Raw genomic sequence first — 26569 nt, 5'->3', positions numbered from 1 at the left:
TTGTATTCTCTCTGGTCTGGTCTATAATCATCGATAATCGCAGAGACCAATCAGCGGTGGAAATATATCTATAACCTGGTTTTTTTTTTCTCTTGAATTTCCGAGAAGATTCAGATGCTCATTTCCTACGGCTAAAAACGTGACACTTTTTACAGTTGAGGAGTAATAACAACTCTCAAAGCAAAAACGGGAATTGTTTACAGTCTAGATGTCTTCTTCATTCACTGGAGGTGCAGAAAATTGCGGAGGAAAAATAAGTGAGAGGAGCGATGAAAGAATTTCAAATGTCCAGTAATAATAATGTATCAAATGACGATGAAATTGATAAGATGACGTCACCAGTTGCTCGAACACTTTCGCTCTCGTGCCTGTGCACGCGCGACTGCGCACAAGATACTGTCTACATGTTTTACTCTTCATCATTATAGTGCACGTGTGTCTGATGTGTCACCTATAAAATCATCCATGCATACTGAACTCTGCTACCATTCTCAATTTATTGAACAAGCAAGAAGAAATTCGTGGGTTGTGAGACAGCATTGCATTGTTGGAAATTTCATTAATAATTGCGTAAACGCGCAGTGCAATATATTGCAGAGGTATTTTCTCACAGAATTACAAATTCCTCAGTCTTGAAAACATTTTGATATTGAGGATAATGCAGAGTTATCATGACCTTACAACCATTGACTGTATTGAAAACAAAGATAACATTATTCAAACAAACTTACTCCTCATTATTGTGCTAATTTGCTTATACATTATTCTGCATCATGTTCCATATCTGAGAATAAAAGAAATTATTAAAGCTGGAGTAGAGAAAGGACATGTTGAAAGAGTAGTGAGGATTTTTAAAAATGTAATTCAGTAGCGAAGCGGTAAACCGGGTTAAGTCGATTTTGACTTTTGGCCAGTTTTTGATTAATATCTCGGAATCTAAGAGAGATAGCAAAATTTTTCTCATAACCTTTTTTATAACCCTCAATTTGCTCTACAAAAACGGTTATGACACAAATTTCTCCATCTCTTTTAGATTCCGAGATATTCGTCAAAAACTGGCCAATAGTCAGAATCGACTTAACTCGGTTTACCACTTCGCTACTGAATTATAAAATTATAAACATTGAATCACGTTTCTCCAGCGTGTAGTAAATTAACGATGAAATTAATTTGATAAATCTCCTATATTTGTACTGAAGATAGTTTACCGTTGAGTTATCATTTGTAGTCTATCCCTCCTGTCTACTTTATATTTAACTAGTTCATAATATTAAACTCGTGGGTGGTTTTGGTATCGATCCCCCAGCATGCTCATCGTATTATCGTAGTTGAAAACCGGTGTGTTCCACTTGCATCTCGCTACGTGGAAGACTCGGTTCGACGATTATATGGGTGACGTATCACGCACAGCCCCGACACACAAGAAACTTTATACATGTGTAATATATATACTGTATTTCCCTTAGCGTTCCTTTTCGTTTCAACTCTCGTTTCACGGTTGAACGCGGCCACTAGCGCAAGTAACACCAGAACGAGTATTTAGAGACGATCAGAAAGTAAAATTAAATGTAAGAATGAGGATTACACTTTTAAAATTTATCTTGAGTGAGTGGATATATTTTTATCGCGAAAATAACTTTTATATCTTCACACGAACAGAGAAAAATCCGAGATAATTGAAGCATTTTAAAGGAATTTCTTTGAATTTCTCTTCAACAAGTGGAAGTAAGGAAATTTCCGAACTAAATCAACATGGATTTTCAAATGAAGCACGAGTGAGAGAGTAACAAAGCAGTCTCCAATTTCTAGTGCAGACCTCACCCCGAAATCATCATCGCATTATAATCCCAACGTAATTCAATATACCAAACTCATGTGTGAGTTGCCCTCACTCCACCAAAGTGTTCAACCGGTTTTCCATTTCAGTTAATGTAACTACACGCCAACTAAAGCCAGACGCAAAATTTGCATTATTTTCTTCAGTGCAATTGTATGTTTCAGCGAGACGAGTTTTGTTTCATTCATTTCCACTTTTTTTTTCGGAATTTTTAAAAATCAACGGGCCAAGGTGACTGATAATTCCAGGAGTCTGGTTTATCCGTGTGGAAAATGATACTCGTGATTTATCGTACCAGCTCTATAACCCAACCGTTAGACTGGTTATACAGGAGCATTTGTGTTATAATAACAAATTAATCCTCGGTTAACCGAGAACAGTCGCACGATAAACGTACGGGCGTGATAAATCCTTGGGTTAAATCGATGAGAGCATGTACTTTTGGTGGATAAAATTCTACGACAATGAAACAATGGGGGGTTTATTTATCAGTAATTCAAAGAATGATTATTGTGACAGGTTTTATCTTGAGTTATGGCTGACTGATATTTATTGCCAATTTTCATGAACTCGAACATTGCATTATTAGTCATTAATAATTCATAATTGTACGGATACACTCGAAATTCTTGGACATTTATCAAATACTCAATATTCATAAATTCAAATGGAGTATAGAGGAGTAAATGCGCAATATGACTGAAATATCTCAAGAAGTATATTCAGTTCAAACATGACCCAAATATGAAAAGACCTCTGTGTGCCCACCGACAAAGAAATTTCATCCCGAGATTTGCAATTTCAATGTTCCAGGTTGAACGTCAGTGGCAAAAAATTGTTGCTAGTTTTCTCATGCAATTTTTTATTTCATCCATTTCCTCTTTTTTCCCTTCTCCATTTCAGTATCACGGTTCATGCATTGTTTATTTGAATTGTAATTTGACGTGAGCAAAACGTGGCTGACCTCATTTCAAAAAACGGTGAATCCCAGAGACTCATTGCATTCTGTGTCTCCGTGGTATAAGGTATAAGGGAACCTCGAATATGTATTACGTAACGGTTTCTTCCCTCTTGGTCACGACAAGAAATAAATGAAAAAAAAACCATGCAATTTAAATCAAATCAATTTTTTCCACTGGGAATAGAACATGGCTAGGGGAAAAAGAACATCTGGCATTAATTTTGCTGAAGCGATAAAACCTTTTAGAAATGTTTAATTTTTTACAATTACTTGAATGTAAATATTAATCAAATGAAAGAGTTATTAAGTTTGCATTTGTGGAGACCATTTGTCCCCTGGAATAATGTTCAACCTCAAACTTTAATGCACTAAAAACACAGTGCATAAATTGTGGAAATATAATGTAGGTTTCCTGCCTAGGTGGAATGCATTTGGGCCACCAACTCAAAATCGCTCAAGTCGTTATAGCCTTGTTATATGCAGCCGTAGCACCATCACTCGTTCCCTTTCCTCGGTCCGTAGCCAACTATTTTGAAGCTGAGATTTTTAGAAATATGGGTCACCATTTGGATGCTTTCCTCGGGAACTCTACTATATAGAAGCTACTCTTGTATGCCTCTTGAATCTCTCCAAAAGTACAAGACGAAACGAAAAGTCCAATGCGATCACTTCTCTACTCATTTCTCTTATTTTTCTTATTTTCTCCATGCACCGATGCTTCTCTTTTCATATCTTCCAATCGTCTGGGTATTTTTCCGTTCGTTAGGCAGGATCAAATCCTTGTCTCTATTCCGATACAAGTAAATACTTTCCTCACTGATGCACTGGACTGGAATTTTCCATCTGTATATTATTTGGCTGTTGAAAGTAGAAAATATCAAGTCATTTTTCATATTTACTCAACAATTATCTTTATAAATATAATGTTGGGAAATTTGAAACATTAGGAATTTCAATCCGAAAATAAACTCAAGACTCTTTTCCCCGACGAATTATGCAAGCAGCTGAAAGATGAGACAAGACAGTTTTATTTTTATATTCAGAGGTTGCTCACCTCTCCAAATTTCTCTCATCGAATCGTCTGAGATAATCATTTATTCAGATTTATTCAGAAAATCCCTCAAATATTTCGCTAACGTGATTTCACTCTTATTCCTCAAGAGTTGGACTGGATCAATGCATTTTTCCACAACGGTGCGATAAAAAGAAATTGATTGATTGTCGCAACCGACCACCGACCACCGGCCACGACGAAATGTAAAAACTCAGCCGTAGAAGGACAGAAAGGGGGCGGAGAGTACGACCGTGCAATTTGCGGTCGCTGTGACTTTTTGATTTACGGTTTCCGGGGCATAGAAACCACTTTGACAAAGTATAATCTCGGGTTTTCATCAATTTTCGACAATTTGTAATGAAGTGGAATGAGTAGATACGGATATTCAGTAGATACGGACTTGTCTAACAAATTCTCCTCTCATTTGTGTTACAGTTGGATGACACTGCGCTTCAACTTTACAAAGATGGCGATTACGGAGCTTACCTAGATCTCGAGGCGTCCATCAGTGAACAGCAGGAGGAGTTCGAGGGCTTTCAGACAAAGTAAGTGAAAACAAATCTAATCTTTCTGCGTTTTTCTCGGAGAGAATAAAAAATGATTATTGATAGTGTTGGCAAGATGACAAGCTGAACTTGCCATGCCACCGCACAGTAGTAGAGAATTCTCGAGGTGGGCGGGATGGGCGATGATGGCTATAGGCACGTAAAAAAGCCATTTGGAATCGCGAGCATCGTCGTCCGTTGGCGTTCAACGCCAGGAGCAAGTGTGTGATGCGTTTTTCCCTATAGCTATCCAACGCTGACAAGATTTTTCTCTCCCCATCATGCACCCTTCGTGAAGAAAGAGGCAGAGGGATGGGGGGGGATGAATTTTCTACGCGCGCTGAATATATGGCCGTTGCATGCAACAATATCGTTTGAGACTTGAGAAAATAGACACCAATATTTCACCTCCATTTTCAGCACTTCATCTCACCATGAAGTTTTTCTTTCTACAAAGTTGATATTTTCCCGCTATCGTTGAATTTATTTATCCGTTGAGTAAAATCAAATGAAGATAATTTTCATTGAGCGGGGAGTACACAAGTGTATCATGTAGTATGTGTGGCGCTTGAAGTAATTAGAGCCCAGGTAAACGCTTGGGGATATGGACGTGCTGAGAGGGAGAGAGAGGGAATCACGCAGTTGAGTTAAATTTACCCAGGCGCGTGTGCACACGATTCACAGATAATTCGAGGTGTATTTTCCATGAGCTACTAGCCGCCGACCAGCAAACATTAAAGTTATACAAAATCAGTGCCACAGTCAAGTCAGCTCGCGTTTCATTGATTTCACTCGCTTTATGTGGATACACAACAGATCCTTGTATTCACAATGGAATTATAAAAGGGGGCATCGTTTTCATGGTGAATAAATGCCAATTTTTATTGACACACACGTGTTTGGATCATTTTTTTTTCCTTCACTTGTCGAGTTTCAGGGAAAATGGAAATCATTTTCTTTTTCACATTCTATTCAATTATCCAATGTATCTATTTATATCTCGATTTAATCGTATACAACGGTAGTCTATATACTTCCATTCGGAGGACACAGGATCGACACATTGTTAATGGTCGTGCCACCGTGTCACTGCAAATGGTGTGATGCGCTAGATTTCCAGTGGGAATTCCTCGCATCACACTGAATATTGAATGAACACGAGGTAATAGGATAGAAAACCACCCATTCTGAACAACGATTTTATCAATTTTTCCAGGAAATGTGGGCCTCATCTTAGCGCCTCGATCTAAAACATTTGAGAATAGATTAAATTCAAGTTCTAATGCCTCTAGGGAATGGAATTAAAATAGTTATCTGACGCCGATTAAAATTCCAGAATTTCATTCAAACAAGTGTCTGGGGCTCTTATCTCATGCTTTAATATCCAATATCGTCAGACACATTCCATTTTAATTACCAAGCATGCTCGTGTGTTCATAACGGTGTGTTTGAGGCTCTTCTCAGGGGTTCAACAACCACGAACAATGAATAACACAATGGATACGAGAGAAATTGACGGTTTTCTTCCAACTTAGCACTATTCCCACATATTTAATTATCAAACAAATATTTTCATTTGATCTTCATTGCAATTTCCACCGCGAAAAAAGTCTAGTACAAACAGCCTTATTAGATAGCTGAAATTCCGAAATTAATTTCGTAGGGATAATTTTTGATAGCATGACATTTGACACAAGCCACGATAATAATCCATCCGTTGAGTGGAACTTTTTTTTTTAACCAAGTTTTTTTATTCAATATAATAGTCAATATTTACATCATGTACAAACCTTAAAAACTAGTATAGAAAAAACAGTTCTATGATCAGTATTTTTTTACTAATTGTGTAAACTTTGGTCTGGTGAGACTCTCGAGTTTATAATTATTTGGAAATTAATCGTAAGGTAAATGCAGAATCTTTCTCTTTGAAATTTATGCGTTGTTTTTTGTATTTGATATTTTTTAAATTTAAGTGCTTAAAAAAGGAACATTTGTTTGCTGTTGTAGAAAAAAAAAGCACGACAATATTTGCGAAAAGTAGATTAGAGAAATATTGTAATTTTATTTAAATTACCTACAGTGAATCATTAAAAGTATTTATGAATCACAGAATCCGATTTTTTTAAATTTTTATTTTAATACTTATGATCTGACATTGTTTGTATATTTAGTTTTTTATTTTGTTAAGTAAAACAATCATATTATTTGGGTTTTTTGTCGAATTAGAATTTTTTAATATTTTATATTAGAATTCAAAATTCTAAGGAGGTCTAAAGTTGTGCCTATGATATCGATTTTGTTGTTTATTTTTATTCATCTGTTTGAATAATTCTTCTCGAATTTTCAATTGTCTCATGTATTTATCGTCATCGTTCAGCCACCAGAATTTTTTTCTGACTATCATGAAGTCGTCGATATCGTATCTTGCGACATCTCTCGAATACAAGAATTCTTTTGATTCAAAATCATCTATGGGGATTTTGTTGTTGTTTTTATGTCTGCTGATGTGATACAGGATCGGTTTATTCGATTCATCTTGGAATAAACCGATCTTATCAACCGTTGACTGGTACCAGCTGTGCCTGATGGTTCATTCCCTTAAATCTCTCCAGCACCACTTCTCCATTGACTTTTGTCCCTCAATTTTTTACTTCACCCTGGAAGCAACCAAGTATCACGGAAATGCAAAGTAAAATAGCACCGAGATGAAGGGACCCCCAACAGTTATTTGAAAATTTTTATAATAAAAAGATCAAAGAGCTCAATTACCATTTATCGCGATAGCCGGATGTCGGATCGGACGTTAATGATCTGACGATCGAAATCACCCAGCAGACGTCTCTCTCTCTTTCAATTTTTTTTCCTCTCCATTTTCTGCTTTTTGATATTCTTTTTTTTCTTTCTTTCAATCCACCGAGTCTTTCATCTGCCATCATCGCCCGCTCATCAAGCGGTTAAAAAAGCCACTGGCAAGGTCGTCGGGTTTTTGTTCAATGGTGGATAATTAATAAATGCCAGGTTTACATCGTTGAAGAGCCCACAAAGGGCGAAAAGTCGTGACAAAAAAAAAGTTAACCGATATATTAGCCGAGGCAAAGTTGCCCCGTGTATCACTTTTTACTCGACGGGGTTTTTTGTTATTAGCTAGTACTTGTATCAATTTTTATTGTGCAGTTAAAGGAGATGTTGATAGATTTTCTATTCATCTTTTCTCATCCATTTTTCGCGAGTAAAATTGCCAATTTTCCATCGTCAGAGTTGACATATTCAAATGGAGAGAGGGAGGGAAAGAAGTTGGATAAAAAATTGGAATTTAAGAAAAAGCTTTTGGACGGCGGCAGAAAAGGGGATGACCTGGTGGACTCGCCCACCTCAAGATAAATCGTTTTCGAGTCGTGTCGCCTCGATCCCATTCACCAGATATCGATTGTCCTTAAGAAACGAGGTAGCTCCTCGATCCCTAAATTTTTTCTCTCAGTTCTCCTTTTTGTTTTTTTTCTTCTTTTTATCGCCAGGAGAAGGGGTCAGGGATTTTCCGGCTTAGCCAGTGCAGCACCTCCCTTGGCCTCGGGCTTACCCTCGATGTCTCGTAATAAATGGTGTAACTCTCGTCCCACAAAATTTATTCTATGGTACATTATTGTTGACTCTATTTTATAAATAAATAGAAGCTGTTTTTGTGGGCTGTAGTGGTCACGCGGGGAGTGTGTGGCTCCGGCGGTCATCCAAGCTAAGCAGCGTTCAGTCTGCCCAGTACTTGGATGGGTGTCCGCTTAGGCACACCTAACCGCGTGAGACTACAGTTGCTAGGCACGAATGTAGAGAACCTACATTCCTAGTTGAGTCAGTGTGACCAATGGACACAGTGGAATCCCTGCATTATCGGCCGGCTGTACGACTGGGGTTTTCCATGGTTTCCCTTGCAGTCCTAGCCCGAATGGGGTACAGTTAAGAGTAAGACGGCCCATGGTAACGCAGAAAAAAATCAGAAGAGAAAAAGTGGGAGAGGCAAGGCAGACGAATGGGGAGCCTATAAAACCGTAATGGTAGTAGGAAAGAAATATGAATAAAAAATAGTAGCTGTTTTTGAGAATTTATTCCAGTGATTTTCCACTGAAATGCATTGAGTACCGAGGGAGAGAAAGAGAATATTTTCAAAGTAGCATATTAAGTTTCCTGCACCTGTGATACTCATTTTACGTTTGAATTGAGAGCCAGAAGCTCGGCTAAATGGGGTAATCCTATTATTAGAGAATTCTCAAGCGTATGCAAAAGTGAGCCACACACAGGTACACATGAACTCGTATTTTTGAATTACAGCATCATTTCAGCGCAAACAGAGCTCTTTCCAGACAAGGTCGGTTAGAGGTATGCATTTAGGTGTCGATTATTCTTGGTGTTATTGCAGGAGAAAAAAAAAATAACTGTTGAAATTGAAAGGAAAGAAAGTAGTTATGATAATTCCAATGCAATTTCATAATAGAATGGAAATATCTGGGGAATTATGAGTAGAGGGCTTGTGGAAATTGTTTCACGCAATAGCTGGGGAAATTCTCTACTACGAATGATACTTGAAAACCTATTTTCCTCTAATGTTCCCTCAGAGAAATTATGTTTCGAAAATTGCGTATTTTTATGAGACTAGCATTTTATTAGCCCTGTTTCCCTTGAAATTTCTGGCAATGAACATTTTATACTCGAGCATGCATCATAAAACGCTGAGAAAACATGTCACGTCACGTGTGCAAATGGATGACTTACAAAAATGATAAGATTCTTCACTTTTTTTTCTTTTTCTCTGAAACATTCTTAGGTTCACAACGGCATCGTTCATCTCCGGTTCTCACAGTCGTTATCGAAAATAATTATTTTTAACTTATGAAATGTATTCAATTAAAGTCAATTGGAGTAATTTCGCTCCTCGTAGAAACACTAGGTATGTGCGAGAGGGATATTTGAGGGCGTTGAGAGAGTTTTTACTGCCATGTTGTAAGCAGTCTTCGCCTAGGTTAGCCTCGTAAACCTTTTCAAGTTCTCTCAGCAATGATCTGACGTCCGAAGGCTCGTTAGCGCCAGTCTAGCGTACACTGTGAAAAAAAAAACAAATAATTCTTCAAATTCTGTTAAGGGGAGACGGAACCCCTTTGTCTACATCAAATCTTAGAATTGTGTTTTCTCCTACAATTATTAATTTCTATCTATGAAATTACTTTATTGACTCGATTATCGCATTGTTAAGTCAATGAAGTAGTTTAGTGAATAAAAAATAATAATTGCAGGAGAAAACACAATTCTAAAGATTCATATAAACGCAGGGGTTCCGGTTCCTCTTAACAGAATTTCCCAGGATATTTGTCCTCTCCAACTTTGAGAGTTTTCGGTGAATTTCAATTCTTGTCCCACACTATTAATATAATTTACACCGATCGATGTGTCCATAGAACTTTTCAAATCTCAGCACTAGGATATACATCGTGTAATTGAGGAGATTAAAAAGTTTGAGTAGACCTCGAGAAAAAAAAACAAGTATTAGATCGAGGATTAAGCGTTAGCTCGTTACGATTTTATTTACGATCGGTGTGAAATGCAATTGTGGACGTAAATAGCTTTGAGCTACCACACTCGGGTAAAACCACCGAGCAGTGAGATGTGTATAGAGAAACCCGGAGAAAAGTGCACGGCGTTAACTCGTTAATAATTCTCTCGAGAACTTTTTTTTCGGGATTTCGGTTTGCCGGAAAATAATGAAAGTGAAATAAGCTCCCGCACTTTCCTCCGTGGAAAAGAAGAAGAGTTCCAACGCATGAAATTCTATGAAAAATATTTAATGGGAAAGTAATGAAAAAAAGCAAAAAATTCCATTTTGAAATTTACTTGAAAGTTCTTTCTACTTCACTGCTTTTCGAGAGATTCAAAAATTGATGTTTTTTTTCCCCTAGAAAAGTGCATTTCCCACGGTATTTCAGGAATTATTGGAGCGTAATACTATGCGCCAAACGCTCGGCAGAGTTGGAAATTTTCCTGGCTTAGCAATAGAGCATTTTCCACCTCTAAACTTTCGATACAAATTCGTTTTTAGTTGGAAATACTATTTAATCTCTTTCATCTTGCAATACCAAACTGAAGTAATATTAAATTCCATATATTATTCAGGCAGGCAGTTTTTTTTTTCAAGTTTTACTCGCAGTGTTCACTTTATTCCTCAATAGAATTTCAAATAATTGAATAGAATGATGAAATAAATTATACATAGAAATAGCAGAACCTTCAGGAAAAAGCAGAGTTAAAGAAAACGCACTTCAAGCTTTAACTGGAACACTGACTTGAGTTAGAGTGTAGGAAGCGAGAAAAATTGAGAGAACAGTCGGGGGAGGAAATGAAGAGGCAGGAAGAAAAGTTTTCCTCGCATACGCTCTTCGTATTTTCTTCATTTTTTTTTCCTTTCATTTCAATGCTCCCCCGTGGCACTCTCCTTTTTTTCAACAACCACAGCTCTTCTTCCGCAGGAGAATTCGAGTAGGAGAGTCGTACCTGCAACTGTGTAAGAGTAGAACAGATGGAAAGCTATACATCAAGTACTTCACGATTTTCCGTTTCATTCAACAACCATCTCTCAGAATAAAAATCATCTCATTGATGGAAATTTTCATTGAGTTGTTTTTACCTAATCAATTGGCAATTGCATCCACATTTCTGCGCGGGGAAAACTATTCTTTTCGAGTATTATTTTCGATATTAATAACCTGATATGTGTGCAAAAAACTCACAAAACGCGATTATTTATCGCCCTTTAAACCCATTCCCAAAAAAAACCATTAGGATTTTTTCAGCCCTGAATAATTCATCCCCGAAATTAGCAATTGAAATGTTGAAGCGCTTTTGCTCGTGTCACAACAGGCGAAAATTCCAAGCTTCGAACAAGACAGGTACACGTGGTCGATGCTCTTGGGTATTTACATGAAAGCATTTGGGCATGTTAGAGAGGGGATGAGTGGTTGGTTGAGTGTACAATCCCACCAGATCTAGGGTACAGTGTGGACAGTGGACGACCTCTCCTGTCCTCGTAGACAACAAGTTCCTGCTTGTACGTGTGGTCACTGTCATTGTTGGCTCGACGAGGATCAAATGGTTAGGCTCATTACACATTTAACTGTCATGCAAACAATACGTGAATCGTTCACTTCATTCGAAAACTCAGCGCGTTTTATTCCCGTGACAGTTCAATGCGTTTGACAAAAAAAATGCGTAAAATCCGATGGAATGGTTTTGTTTATTGATGAAAGTAGGCTATCAGAGAGTCAGATGAAATGAATCTATCATCCAGAGTGTCTAGATAATTTCATAATTCCTCACATGTCATGTTTTGTATTATCCCTTCGATACAGAAATTCTAGAAATACTCATCTCGTGGAATTAGTCCCTTATTTCTCCTTTGGAAAATCTGACAAATACTTTATCACCCCTCGAAATCCCCATCTATCTCCCCTCATGATTTTAATACATCACCACTATCGAAAGAATCGAATCATTCGTATCCCCACACGATTGGTAGAAAGCAGACCGCAACGTTTGAGTCTCAGGAGGAAACTGCTCCCCCTAATCTCAAGTCACCTTGTGAACGTATTACTCTCGGCACCGACGTAGCTACAGCATACACAGTGGTGCCCTCTGTCTCGGCCAGAGCTTATATATGTCCTTGTCGAATGGTCATTGGAATTGTAGATTGGGCTGCAAGGTTCACTCTGGCCCCGGGAGACGAAGAAGAAGAAGATAAAAAAATAAGAAGGAACTGGCAACACAAAGCGTTTCGAATAAAAACATACGTATACAGAGGAAAAAAGAAAAAAAGAAATTCTACTGGACGCTGTACGAGGCGCCAAGACGATACGATCGACTTCTCTGGGCTCGTTTCTGCATCTCGTGAGGTCAATTCAAAGAGATGTACCTGAAGTAGGTGGAGTCGTTAAATTCACCGGAGGGGATTAAGCTTAGTATATATTTTCTATATCCATTGGAGACTGCAGAGGAAATGGCAGAGGAAATATAAATTGAGGATGAGAAATAATACGGATACATGTGTGAGAAATCTTTTGATATTTCATATAAATGTTATTTACTCATTGGAGGGGGGCACTTATTCGATTGACTGGGGATTCACAGTAGCATTCATACGGCCGATTCAAGAAGAATATGTAATGGACCGTCTCTATGAAGGCAATGTCTATTCACACGCTCCACGGTAACTTTGACCGTGGATATACGGGACTTTTTCCCGTGGATTCAAGGTAATTTCTACCGTGGATTTATGGGAGATCGTGGACCCTCAGCGTTTACTTCTCAAATTAAATCTAGACAATAAACTTGACGCATCGAATTAATTGATAAGTGATATGGAAATAGTAGACTAGTAAACAATTTTCTCGAATACGAATATCAGTATAGATTAACGCACATAAAAAATGAAATAAATAAATGACTAAGCGCAAATAAAAGATGAAATGAATAGTTTTTTACATTTTATGTGAACGTTTTCTTAATGATATTCGTATTTGTCGAATGGGGTCCGAGTGCAGGAGTGGGTGCCGAAATATAGTGCAAATGATTTTAAGGGTGATCTCCCAACCAGGGGAGACTCCTACCAGAGTTGGCACAACTCTGGTTTCAGAGTTTAAAACCAGAATTGTGGCAACATTGTCCAGTCGGCTCTAGGAGTCTCCCCTGGTTAAAAAATCATCCTTAGAATCATTTGCACGCCAGTTGGAAACCAGAGTTCATAGCAGAGATGTCAGACAAGATGTGAGTGAGAATCTACCGTGAATCCACGGTAAAATTTACCGTGGAGCGTGCGAATAGACACTGCCCTCAATGAATATCAGAATATCCTATCTGTTATTCGACGAAGATGTGAATACTTTTTTATTCTGCAGTCCTTCCTCTCGGTTATTCATTGCTGGAGATGGTAAATTAATTCTATGAAAGACACTTCAGGATTATAACTATTTTTGAATACATTTCTCAAGTTTGTCGGGACAATCGTATCTTCATATAGCCTGGATACAATTGGCACTCCCCTGCGGGCTGCTGGAGTTAATTGGATGGCTGGTGGTAGGAGGGTGGGGAGAAAGAGGAGGAGTGGTTGAAATTGAGAGAAGACCCCTGAAAATCCCACACATCGCCCGAGTGTCGAAATACCAGAGACATTCAACTCTAGTTGCAGTCCACGTGGGAAATAGCGAGAAATCGATTCCCTGTTTTTCACTCGTTCTCTGTTTATTGGATCCTTCACATACTCGAAAGTCTGCCACCCGAATGCAGCAAAAATCCCATTAAATCTTTTCACAATTTCTAAGTGAAAAGGAGAGAAAAAAATTGTGAAAAATATTTTACCTCTTGCGTGAGATTTTTCTTCTCCTATTCTAGAATAAAATTATGGAAAAATGAATAGAGGAGGGAAAAATAAATATGAAAAAAGGTCGTTATTGAACCCGTATCGGTGAGAGCATTAATTTGCAGCGAATAAAAGAGAAATAAATCGGATTTTCCCGGGGAAAATTCAACGGATTTATAGCTGGTCTTATGATTTTCTGGAATTAGTAGGATTTGATTTCCCTCGAGTTTGAAAAAAGCAGAGAAAAGAAATAAATAAAAGAGAACCAGGCATTGAGATGGATGCGAATATATTTGTAGAGTCAATTATTGGATTTCATTATTTACGGGTGAATAAATATTGCCGTGCGATAACATTTTTTCCTCATGAATCTAAGTAAATAATCACCCAATGAGACTGTCCTGTTCTGTCCTGAAAAAATCGAAAATTTGGCAGATTTTGAATGCCAAAATTCACGTAAACAAGTCCCTTCTCTAGTTTTTTTTTTTCGCTCTTCTTGGTATACAAATGCCTTTTAATTTCATGCCTTCGTGACTCCACATCTCGGCTACTGCCCACAAATTCAAATTGGAAAGTACAAAAGCCTTTTTCCCCTTCATGATAATAAAATGAAAAACAAGTGAGTCGTGAAAACAACTTCAATTGTTGCAAAATGACAGTCATTTCACTTTCCAACGGGACAACAATTCATTCGCACCATTTCGTTCTCACTGAACCATTCTTGTCGTTGATTTTTTCCTTTATTTACCTTTTTCCATGCTCTTTTACATCACGCAACTTGAATACACTCACACGGTATAATTCTAGCAATTTTCAACGACCATAGTGTGTCGTGACAGTGTAACCTAAACGAGAAAGTGAAAAAAAAAATGAAAACAGGAAAAAACGAGTAAAAAAATTGATAAAGGGGAATGAAATTTTAATCCATCATTTGTCCCATATTACTTAATACCATCGTCACGAGGAATAAGGCAGAAAAAAGGGGGATAAGAATAAATAAAAGCCCGGGGGAGTCAAAGCTTTGGAAAAAAAGATAAGATCTGAAATATTGTTTTCTGATTCCGTCGATAAAGCTGCCCGTCCAAACAGTCATTTTCATAAATCCACAAAAGGTGAAAAAAAAACGTGATCTCCAGGGTGATCTCGCAACAGCTAAAAACTGAGAGACGATAAATAAAGCAAAAAAAAAAACTATAGGCAGGATGAAAAAAGGAAAAGTTATAAAAAAAAAACCGTTGGAGAAGATCGATATCAAGGATTCCTCGGAGGGGGATAATCGGCAATTAAGCTTTACCAAAAGGACTCCCGGAGACTGTACTCGTTGGGTCGTTAAGCCGAGTCAACCCGGACGGTTGCATCAGGAGAAGAGTGAGGCCTCTCCCCCTTAACATTACGTATATATCCATGGACGAAACGGATTCCAGGAACACGTACCAAGCGACACGTCTTCATTAGCCTTTCATGAACGTTACCCATTTCTGCTTTATCTGTCCCTTTGCTCTCGGTCCAGTCTCAGAGAGGGAAAACCTCTTGTTCTCCCTCTTCCTCTCTTGTTTCATCTCACTTGAAACGACTCAGTGAATTAAAGAGACTCGTGAATCGGAATTCTGGAGACAGACGAAAGCACAGAGAGAAATAATTTATTTTTTTATTACTCTGTCAAGATTAGTCTTTGAGGTTTTTAGTGGGTTTTCATGAAAAATGGAATTACTCAGGAGAATATGGAAAATTTCAAGGTGCTAATGGGATCATCATTTCACCGGAGTTGAGCAAAAAAGATTAAAAATATCTCGGAGAAATAATTTCGATACAGCATTTTAGTGTGTAATTTTTATAGCACCCGTAATGCCTTGGTACCACATAATCATATACGCACGTATAAACTCTGTATGGTTTATCGGATAGCGCATAAATCGTCCGAGAGAGCTTACGGAGCTTGTCCCTCGAGGGAACTACGAATGATGTCACGGATCCACTCCTTGTGACACCCCCGGGGACGATACGCAGCACCGTAAACACACTTGCCCTTCTCTGTCTCACCTATCTATATCGAAATAGTGAAGTTAAAGGGAGGCCCCATACATACATTAGCACGTATAAATATGTACATTTGATATTTTCATGTTAAATTCAACTCGAAGGTTGCAGAAAATTCAAAACATATTTCCTCTCACCATCAATTTCATTGCAATTTTCTTTCTCATTTGATGAAATCATCTGAAATACCCGCCACGACGAGCTAAATATTTTATAACGGTTTCGAAAAACAAATCTCAGGCTGGCATAATCCGTGAAACAGTTTTGATATTTTCCTCAAGGCCATTTTGAGGTACGGCTAAACAGCATCACTAGGCGCATAACAACAATGGTGAAGACGTAATGTATTCTAGAATAATCTCGAGATAAATAACCATCAACCAATGGTTCAAGACTGAAAATTTTAACGGTGAAATGAATGAAAATGCGAGAACAGTTTTATGGTTTATTTTAGCAAAAAGTCAATGACCTTATATTTTGTATTTCCCTCTTTGTCTGGAGACGTGATTTTCCCACGAACTGAAAAGCATCTTCTCGCCTTGATTACGATACTCTGTCCCTCTTCTCTCTACCTCTCTCTTCGTTGTATTTTCTTTTTGCCAACACCTGAGCTAGGTCAGTGCTGTGTGATTCAGTTCCGTGCGCCGAGCATGACTTTTGCCCGGCTGTTACCTCTCATTTTGCCCCGTCCACACGCACCCACGCCGGAATGGAATACACACACGTGTCCTGATCCATTCGAGGAGTGGCTTTCAGAGACCTTTCACGGTTGATATTTCAGTTTCTCACGTTTACTCCCTGTTTTTTTGGCTTTTGCAAAAAAAAAAGCCGACTGTATGTTGACAGACGTTTTTGGTATTTATTCTGCTTCCTCATCGGACTTTGTGAGAAATTTGATCTTTCAGGCTTTTCACAGGAATGCAATTGGCGAGAATTATGAGACGTTCAGACTCCTGCACGACCGCAGTTATGTAAAACATTCAATAAACTCGGATATTCCCTATTAAAATGTCTTTAAAATTGTGTAGAAACTGGAGGAAATGGCTTTCCCCCTTGGCGACGATTAAAATATTTCCCATCAACAACGGGAAAATTCAAAAAATCCATTTATCCTTAATCTTGACAAAGAAATAAGTGACGCAAGGTTATATCCGGGACGGTGCTCCGAATCGAGTCTCTTTGTCTCTGGGCTCCCTTCTTTCATCCTTGCCATTAGGCCGCCTCACTTTCCTCACAGCAGTCTCACCGGAAGATACAAATTCAAAGGCAACAGTTACAAATCATTAAAAAACGATAAAATACCGCTTGAAAATTTGCCCTTTTTCATGTTTCATCCTCCTCACTCCTAACCAAAATCAAGAAAAAATATATTATTGACCATTTTTTTTATAACTCTTGGCCAATGTTTTCTGTAGCTGGTGCTGGCAAGTGGGACACTCACCTGAATAACTTTACCGGCAATCAAGTCTCGAAGGTAGTAACAGAGGCTCGGCTTCCGTCATTCAGTCGATTGCCGGTTACCTCTCGGTGAAGAGCAAAAAGCTTCTGTGAGGCATCAAAAAATCACAATGGAAAATTTATTTCTCCATTTTCATTGATCAGAAAATTCGCTTGTTCATGATTATGAATGCGTGTTTTTATTCCAACGGCTTTAAATTAGAGAAATTGAAGAAACCTTAGAAAAATGCCAATTATCCCCGCGGAGTTGAATTTCTTTTTCTATTTTTTTCTGAAAGGAAGTGCAAAATAAAAGTGCATTGTGTCGAGGATTAAAATTGAAAGGAGGTCAAGTGTCCTGCACTGTTCAGGGGTTGGAATATATTTCAGCCGGTAATCGATCCGCGAGAATCGACTATCTGTGGAGGCAACATCGGCTTGCCTGTTTCAAACGTACACACGAGTGTACTCAATTGTTGTGCGACGTCATGATTGGCCTCCGCCTACAGCAGAGCCATGCCAGTGATATTATTCCGCACTGCGGTCGGAACTACTGTCGATTCTGCAGGTATTATACAATCCAGTGGATACTGTCAAATAATCCAATGAATTCACTTTTTTTTTCATGCTCCCCCCCCCCCTCCCCTCCTCGTTGGTTATTCAATAGTTTTGTGTTGGAGATTCGCCGGGTTTCCATGTCAAAATCATTGGATTTATGTTTCAGCTGATTCAATAGATCCAAGGGACTAAAACCGCTTGGAAACTCGATATTGTTTTAATGGATGATAATGCATGTCATCATGTTTACATCCAAAAAGTTACATTTGAATTTTCAATTCAATTTAACCTCAAATCGTTGGTGGAATGTGTTTTTCAATAACAAAATATATCAAAATTTCGTGTGAATGAGAAATTTCGGGGATAATTTTCAAATAGTGCAGCTGATGCAGTGAAAAATAAAAGATAAAAACTGAAACACTGGGCGCTAGGTGCAAACTCACAGCGAGTTGAAAACTTCAGAGCAAAATGTGACACTAAAAAAAATGCTCCCTGGACCTCATATTTCTTGATCATACCGACCAATATGCTGTTGATGGCTCCCATGACGCGGCAGGAAAAATACGATACCGGTAAAAAAGTAAAATACGAGGATAAACAAAAAAAGGAAACACATACACACACACACACACACAGTTTGCAGGACAAGCTCTGCCCGGCTTCCCCATATACGACGGCGTAATGCGATCAGCATCAGCAAAAAAGAAGCTCCCTGCCGCCTTGATTTGCTTTTTCATTCAGAAAATATCAAACATTTTGCCATTTTTATTTATTTCCTGTTCTTCTTCATTTTTTCCCTCATTCCTTATTCCCTTTGTTTTTCATTTTATTAAGAATAACAATAATTCTCTTCTCAACATTTATTCTCAACATCGTGTCGGGCGTTCGTAACCGGCTGGTATGCCTGGGGCAAGTCGCACGCGAGTCCCTTTTAGTCAGTGCGCTTGGATTTTACTTCCAATGCTGTATTCTCTCCCGCCCTCCCTTCCCTCTTCTCCCTCTCGCCAACGAGCGTACCTCACGAATCGCTTTAACGAAGTCGCTTTACGACTTCCCGCTTTGCTCGCACGCTTGTACCCCCCCCCCCCCCCCCCCCCCCNCCTCCCCCCACCACTCGCTTCCTTATTCTTTTGCACTTGTACAACCTGAAGCCCTTTGCCTGCACACAATTTCATTTTTTCGTTATGAACATTTTTTTTTCTCTTTCATCGTGTTTGGATTCATCGTGTTTTTCCTGTGGATTTTACAACAAATGGGGGAAAAGATGAAAAACATTGTTTGTAATTGAATGAAATTGTTTTTATGCATCGAGGTTTATGCCTCCTTGCAAATGCGCCTGACACGAACAAAACTTTCGCCAGACCACTGCCTAGTCACTCGACATAAACCTTCTCACAAAATAACGAATAAATTATAGTCACACTGATAGAATGATTCATTTATTCCAAACGAGATTCGTTAACTATTAACGAATGGTAGAGTTGAATATGACCAAATGAATATTCGTTAATAGTTAACGAATGGTTCACTTGAATGGCGAAAGTCAAGTCAAACAAGGCTCCTCAAATATACATTCGTTAACTATTAACGAATGAACATTTGGTGGGACCGAATAGACCCTAACCTCCGACCAAAATCCATTCGTTAATAATAACTAATCCGTTCTATCAGTGCACTACTTTGAGTGTGAAATGAACCGATTTATTGGCATTTTCTCCCTCTTCAGCTCCTGCTCATACGTACGAATTCCAGTATCGTTGATTTTCTATACAGTTGGCCATATCTCGGGGCAATGGATGATGCTAACAGACGAGAAATTCAACGGTGCAAATATTTGCCAAGTTGAAGAGATTTCGGGGTTCACGGAAGGTATACGTGCACATTTCGAGTGAAGGTATACGACTAATCTCAGTTGTGTCTATACTCTGTCTACAAAAGATGTGGCAGTTCACTTTTCAAGTTGATCTCACTCCTCTACTCGTGAAGAGCACTCGGAAAAAATCTCGAGTGTGGACAAAGCCAGCTTTTTTTCCTCCACTTGTTGTTCAATCGAATCTACTTTGTCCAAAGAGTTTGGATTTTCAGTTACATTTTTAGGATTCTATCGTCAAATTTGATTGATAAAATGCCTCGATGTTATCTCCACATTGAAAAATTAATGACATGTCCCTGGAAATGAAAAATATTTTTTTCTCTGTATTTATCACAAGAATATCCAACTATCAAACAGTAAGTGGGAAATTAAATTCCCCCCACTATCAATTTAAACAGTCCCGGTATCAATTTCCGCTTCTCGAGTTGCCTCCTTATCTGAGAATAAAAAAGCGCCCTTCATTTATATCGTCTATCTCATCTCATCTCTCTCTCTCTCTCTCTCATTGTACAAAGGTGAAACGTGACACATGAGCGAGTATCTCCAGACTGGTCTTTTGACACCTGACACGCGTCGAGCATTAGGCGCTCGTTCATACGTTACCGGAAGTGAGGATGACCGTGTCGTCACTGCTCGACTTTTGCCACGGCGTTTGAAATTTTTTTTATCTTCCACTTTTCTTTTTTTTATTCCAACATCCGGCGGCGAAAATAGTCTTAGGGGGTGTCAAAAAAAAAACAAAAACAAAAACAAAATGAAAACGGGAGTGTGAAGAGGAAGAAAGAGGTGAGGAGGATGACACTCATGCGCAATACTCATTCTAGGGGATATCCCGGTGTGGCTCGAGAAGGCAAAGCACGTAGTGGCTCTGGCGTGAAGAAGTCGGAAGGTGGGTAGGGGGAGGCATGACCGATGAATATTTAACTTGCACACACACGTACCCACGTTTTTCCACAAATGCATCACCTATGCTATTTCAATTGACGATAATTGGCTGCTGTCATCGTGATTTATACTGCGCTTCATTGACACTTGAATTCAACTCCCCCATTTTTATTTGAAAAATTTTGAATAAAATAGAAATTAATTTTCTAAATTATCAGAGGGAAAGCGTTAAATAAAGAATGAGAGACACCATCATTCCTCATCACCTGTGTATCCTCCATTTATCTTTCCGTAATTACTCTGAAAAATGGAAAAAATAAAATAAATCATCAAGTCGTCGACTCCCCGATAAAATTCCCAGCAGAGTACACCCTAATGCCGGTTTGCTGAAGGGTTCACCCTCGTTAAGCTCTCATCGGATTTCTTGTTCTTATGATTGAAGAAACAAAAAGTGCAAAAAAATGGGAGAGAAATTGCGATGAAATGAGCTCGTAAAAGTGAGCAAAAGAGGGATGAAGATAAGAACGTAACAAAGTTCCGCTGAGCCATTTATAATCGTTAGACTTTGGGATATCCGATATGGACGGCTCTTTTTCCGCTTTCAATGTTCCTTTCCTTTTTTATTTTCAAAGTCGTTCTCTCAATCCCTAAATCTGAAGTTGAATTTTTTTTACTGATTGTGAACTCTGGGGGCTCTCAATTCTCGGTAATTTCAAGAAATTTCAGAGTTTTATCAAGTGCATTTGATTATTAAAATTCAATCACTCTTCTCTTTCTCATTTTTTCATTCAAAAGTTTGATAGCAATGAGTGTTATTTCATCTTTACTCCTGAAGATTCCCTTGTATGATATAAAAGAAGCAGGTACCGAATCATCAGTCTGCAACAGAAACCCCGGTGAGATTGGTATCTCAGTCCAACAACCAAAGATTAACGAGTTCCATTATACGGTCCACCCTTGTATATGCAGGAAGTTGCCAGGTGCCCTCTCCGCGACCCAAAAAAAAAGTTGTAGGAGAACAAAAGCATCAAGGAAACATCGTGAAACTCACATCTTTATTCAGCAAACAAAAAAAAATCTCATCAAAAATTCTCATGCTCTCCAGCCATTACATTTAAATATAAAATTTGAGACAATATTAGACACAAGTCCAATGATCCACACACTCAACGACCTCTTCCTCTTGGTCGCCATTGTCTGAGGTCGACAAATTAGAGGAAAAAAAAAACAACAGGAAAAAAATTGGCAAAAAAAATTCTTTGGTCTTAATTAGCGATTAATTGTGGACCGTTAGCTAAATGAAAACGCCTAGAAGGTACCTCTGAATACCGTAAGACACGCAGAGTCACCACGAGAGAGGTTCAGGGACAGCCATTGGAAGTTATATATGCGTGTAAGAGAAGAATGTGTACTTAAAGGGGGGGGGGGGCCCTCACTTGAAGTTACCCGTCGGTTTTGTAGTAGAAGCGTGTACACACGTGAGTCCAATCTACACATTCGTTTTGATCTCCCACCCGCCTTTTTCCATCGCTATTGTGGCTTGGGGAGAATGCAACGGGGACCCAAGCCAGTCGGTCGAGGCAGTGCCTAGGCCCAACAACTCACAAGTGCTCCGTACCTTTCAGAAAATATTTTTCGTATTTCCATTGAGTGATATTATTCCAAAATTGAATTATAAATTCATTGGTGGTGATTAGTTTCACATTGTGCAAGTGGAGGAAATGATAGTGCTTCAATATGCCGCCTTTTTGGTAAATATTAAAATGAAAAATAAAATTGCATTGAACAATTAAATTAATTGAATTTGAGAATGAAAAATAGTGGAGTTTTTCTAATCAATAGATGGAGTTCTTGTTTTCATTAATTTTCCAATTTTTTGCTCAGTGAAAGTATTTAATGAATGATAAAATGTAAACCAGAATGACGCAGAAATACGACGAAATGACCGTGCATATTCCTCCCTAAATTAAAGTACAAGTACCGCATGAACACGACAGTGGGATTATTCGTGACGTTAATTACGCTGTGACACGACCGCGAATCGAAATTGTCTCATTAACATGTGTCAATAAATACCGAAATCCTATTTTTGGTGTAAGAACATTCTCCCCGGCATTATTATTCATAATTCCTTGCTTATTTCACCCAGAATCCCGAATTTCCCTTCTCTCCATCGAACAACAGTTAAGCACATAAATTTATTTTCACTAAAAAATCACTGGATGAGAGGTATACAGTGATCAAGCTTATAGCTGTGCCTCATTAACTCCATAAAATCAATTTAATGGTTCTATCATCGTTAGGAAATAGTATATTCTCCATACTGTTTACATATTTAATAGTTCATCCGTGCTTTCGGTAATTATTGATCGTAAAGTCATCAAAAGTGGGGCAAGATAACGTAAAGTAGTAAAATCATGTCGGCATTAATCAGAAAATATTGTAAAAACAATTTATTTCAGAAACTAAAGTTTCGAAAAGAAAACAATAGCCCACAGAATGTTGAAAGATATGAATTTTTGGCACTTTGATGAAAAAGCAACAGGTGGAAAATGTGGGTGGACCCCAGCATCGATGCATTTGAATAATTGGAATGAGAGCGGTGTGACCACTGTGTCGTACAGTGCCTCTGGGTTCTCCACTCTTCCTCTCTGGCTGTGGCCAATGGTTGCCAAACTAAACACGCTCGCCGCCTATCTATTAGCTGATCTACTACGTTCAGCTATCGGGGAATTCAATCATTCCGCTGGATTTAACGACAAATTACAGTCTGAATGAAATTCTCTGATGAATTCTGATTCTGAGATTATGTTTGGAAGAAGATTAACGAGATAGAAAAAAAAAATTGAAGAACGAAATGAATAAACTTAACAACCGAACATCCTTGACTTTCACTCTGTACAAAATTGTATGGCTGTGTATACCATGACTAGATGGATTTTCTATATATTACCTTATATGCGGGTTCACTGAATCATTCGTGCATCTGAAGAGAAAATAAAAATATCAAATAGCAGAATAAATTCAGAATTTATTTCAACGTTTCAACAACATTCGTAATGTGATGTTTCAATTAAAATATCATTATTCAATGTACGAAGGTTGAAATTTTATAATGTGAATCTGATGTTTTGGACATTCTCTTTATTACATATTTGTTTCCGTATATTCATACTCATCCAAAGCGTATTATGAAGGTTTATCAGCATTCATGTATTACGGTTTTAATCAATTTTCAGTTGAAATCAGCATTTCGATCAGAGTGTTTGGTTTATTTCACAGCAATTTCGTTTGACATACAATCTGTAGAGCATTGCACTAAGACAGTATTTCGAAAATTAGTGTAAGAGGAATTTCAACCATTTTCCGGGGAGAATGAATGGCATATCCATGACAAACAGGCTTTTCAATCACAATTTTTTCCCTATTTCATCCGTGAGATCGACTCCAATCAATTGATTTTCACCCATCAATAAAAGAGTTGATTGTTTCCGAAAAAAAAAAATCCTTTCAACACTGAAGAGTCATTTGATCTACAATTCGAATTTGGAAAATAAGCGAAACGAAGATCGATGTTGGCGCGTCAAATTGATGTTACGCGGGTAGATTCAAATACCAAAACCAATTAAGCCAGTTAATTTCCTCATGATTTATGACTTAGCGGGTGGAAAGTGCTCTTGACCTTAAATGCATCGTGGATTCTTGCGCAATGCAGCACAAAACCAGAGGCCATACTCACACAACCCAAGAATCACTGATATGGAACCGGACTTCTCTCCCAACGCAATCGCAAACGATTGCAATCATCCACTCGTTACTTCTCACCCAGTGGAAAGGAGATCATTATTGCGTAGGACCCCCCTACACATTTAAACTTTATTTTTGCCTCGATGACTCATCATACAAATGAAACTGACTTTTTACGAGTGAAATTTTCGGGATCATCACAACGAAGGCTATTACTTGATGGTGATTAATGTTTCTTGGCGAGATTGAACATTCATTCGCGCTTGCTATTGGGACCTCATGACCCCTATCATTTAGATTTGAAAATAACACACATACATCGGGCCAAAAAAAGAAAGAGAAATTATTACGCTATGAAATAATCTGGCACGCTAATATTTTCATTGTCCATTCCTTCTGTTCGATGAATTTTATCTCTTCACTGCTGAAAAATCCATGTGAAGTCTGAAAGTTCATGATTTTGTTCTCTCTATATCGCATTCAATTACTAGTCCACTGTCTGTGAAATTTAATTTTTTTAAACAGTGTGCAATTGCGCTAAGACCGAAGGCTGCAATGAATTCACCAGCAAGAGCTCGAGCCATTGACGAATAAGAATAATATTTACGATACAAGAATAATATTTCCAATTCACAGACCTCTGTTCTTCGTGCGTCGTAAGTTAATATTGACGATTATAACAAGTATAAAAGAGTTACTGTTTCCAACTGTTGAGCCACTTGAGATCGTCCCAATTATGCTGTATAAACTCCCGTGTCAGTTCAAAACAATATTTCGTTGAATTCAAGACTTGCGGGCGATACAAAAGCAAATAAATTCATTTCGTGTAATTGTAAAATGCTGCACTGAGGTGAACTATTTACAGTCAACATTTTTTTCATTTAACCCGCGTTAATAATTGAATGATTCTTATTCATTATCTGTATCTTTCTGTCTCTCTCTCTCTCTCGATATTCCCTCGAAGTAACAAATTTTCCGCATGCGGATTTCAACCCCATGGTGATAATCACCAGTGAGGGAATAGAACCGGTGTCTCCCGCGGGCGTCGTTAATCCTGGGAAATATAACGTACCATCCGCGCAGTGAGCCAAATAATTTTTTACGCAGCGTGTGCACAGTCCCTTGACGGGCCTCGGGCAGAAACAGAATTGATCATACAAATTTTGATTAAAAAAAAACATTACAGGAATGAAATAAAAGTGAAAAAACTAACACAGTTATGAGTGTGGGCTATTGTCGGCAGCCGCGTGTGTTTCAGTTTACCGGGAGTCCTCGTTAGTCCAAAAATTTATAGAAATTGGTGGGTACCACCTGACGTAGAACGACGTGTTGGCCATTTCATTGTGATATTTGATACTGAAACCATAGTAAATTAAAAAAAAAAAAGATTCTGTACGGGAGGAAAAGAATAAAGTAAATTGAAAAAGGAATCAGATGATTGAGAAAAATTGAAGAATAAAATAAAGGAAGAGAAATCAAAGGACCATCTACGGTAGCATCTTCTTTCACAGTTCGCGAAGCTTCTCCCTTGTTGAGACTAGTGTTCCGAATGCTCATCGAACCGTACAGACAATGATATCCACCTTTGATTTCGTTCGTACTCTCAATTTTTTTTTCGCATCCCCCAACATTTTATTCTCCAACATCTTCCCTTTTGTCTTGGACGAGTGCCACAAAACATTGTTGCAATATCGAATTATTTATTCTCCGATTCGTCGGATACGAAGTAATATTAACTGGCTATCTCTGATGTTACATCCAGCATGAAATACCGTGCACCACTGGCAGATGATGGAAGTAAAGCTGATGACGTTAATGCATCACTCCCCCCATTCTATCCAAATTTCATTACATAAATTCAGTGTAAAAACCCTTCATTCGTGCATATATTTTGCAGCCGATGAGAGTTCTTTCTGAAGCGCAAAATTATCTTGCGAAATTTAGTAAAATTCATTCTCTCTACTTTCAGCATAATTGCCTGCTTCACAGGCTGCAGTATCACTTTGTGCGTCAATTTCCTCCGCTCACCTCACATTTTCCTCGGGTTTTTCAAAAATTGCTCGGATAATTCTATTCCATAATACCCCTGTTCCCCTCATTTTCTTCAAAACCACTCGCAAATTTCTTCTGAGAATGCCCTCTATCGGCAGTGCCATCGTACACCGGCATTACAGAAAGAAAAATTATCCAACCGGATATTCGCACCTCTCCCTCACCGCTAAACCATCGTGAGAGAATTATTTTTAT

The 26569-nt window shown here is 38.3% G+C and overlaps 1 protein-coding gene across 2 annotated transcripts in view; it reads left to right on the top strand.

Annotated features, from left to right (window-relative positions):
* The first annotated feature begins 4292 nt into the window (after window positions 1-4292).
* Window positions 4293-26569, top strand: part of LOC107042887 (FH1/FH2 domain-containing protein 3) — a 54297-nt gene continuing 32020 nt past the window's right edge. For both annotated transcript variants that reach the window (XM_015264119.1, XM_015264120.1), the window contains exon 1: window positions 4293-4397. The gene's annotated coding sequence lies outside the window, so the exon portion shown is untranslated. The remainder of the gene's footprint in view (window positions 4398-26569) is intronic.

This window comes from Diachasma alloeum, unplaced genomic scaffold (assembly GCF_001412515.2).
Source record: "Diachasma alloeum isolate Michigan unplaced genomic scaffold, Dall2.0 Dall_scaffold_00534, whole genome shotgun sequence".
Classification (NCBI taxonomy): Eukaryota; Metazoa; Arthropoda; class Insecta; order Hymenoptera; family Braconidae; genus Diachasma; species Diachasma alloeum.
This window is presented reverse-complemented; position numbering and strand designations above follow the sequence as displayed.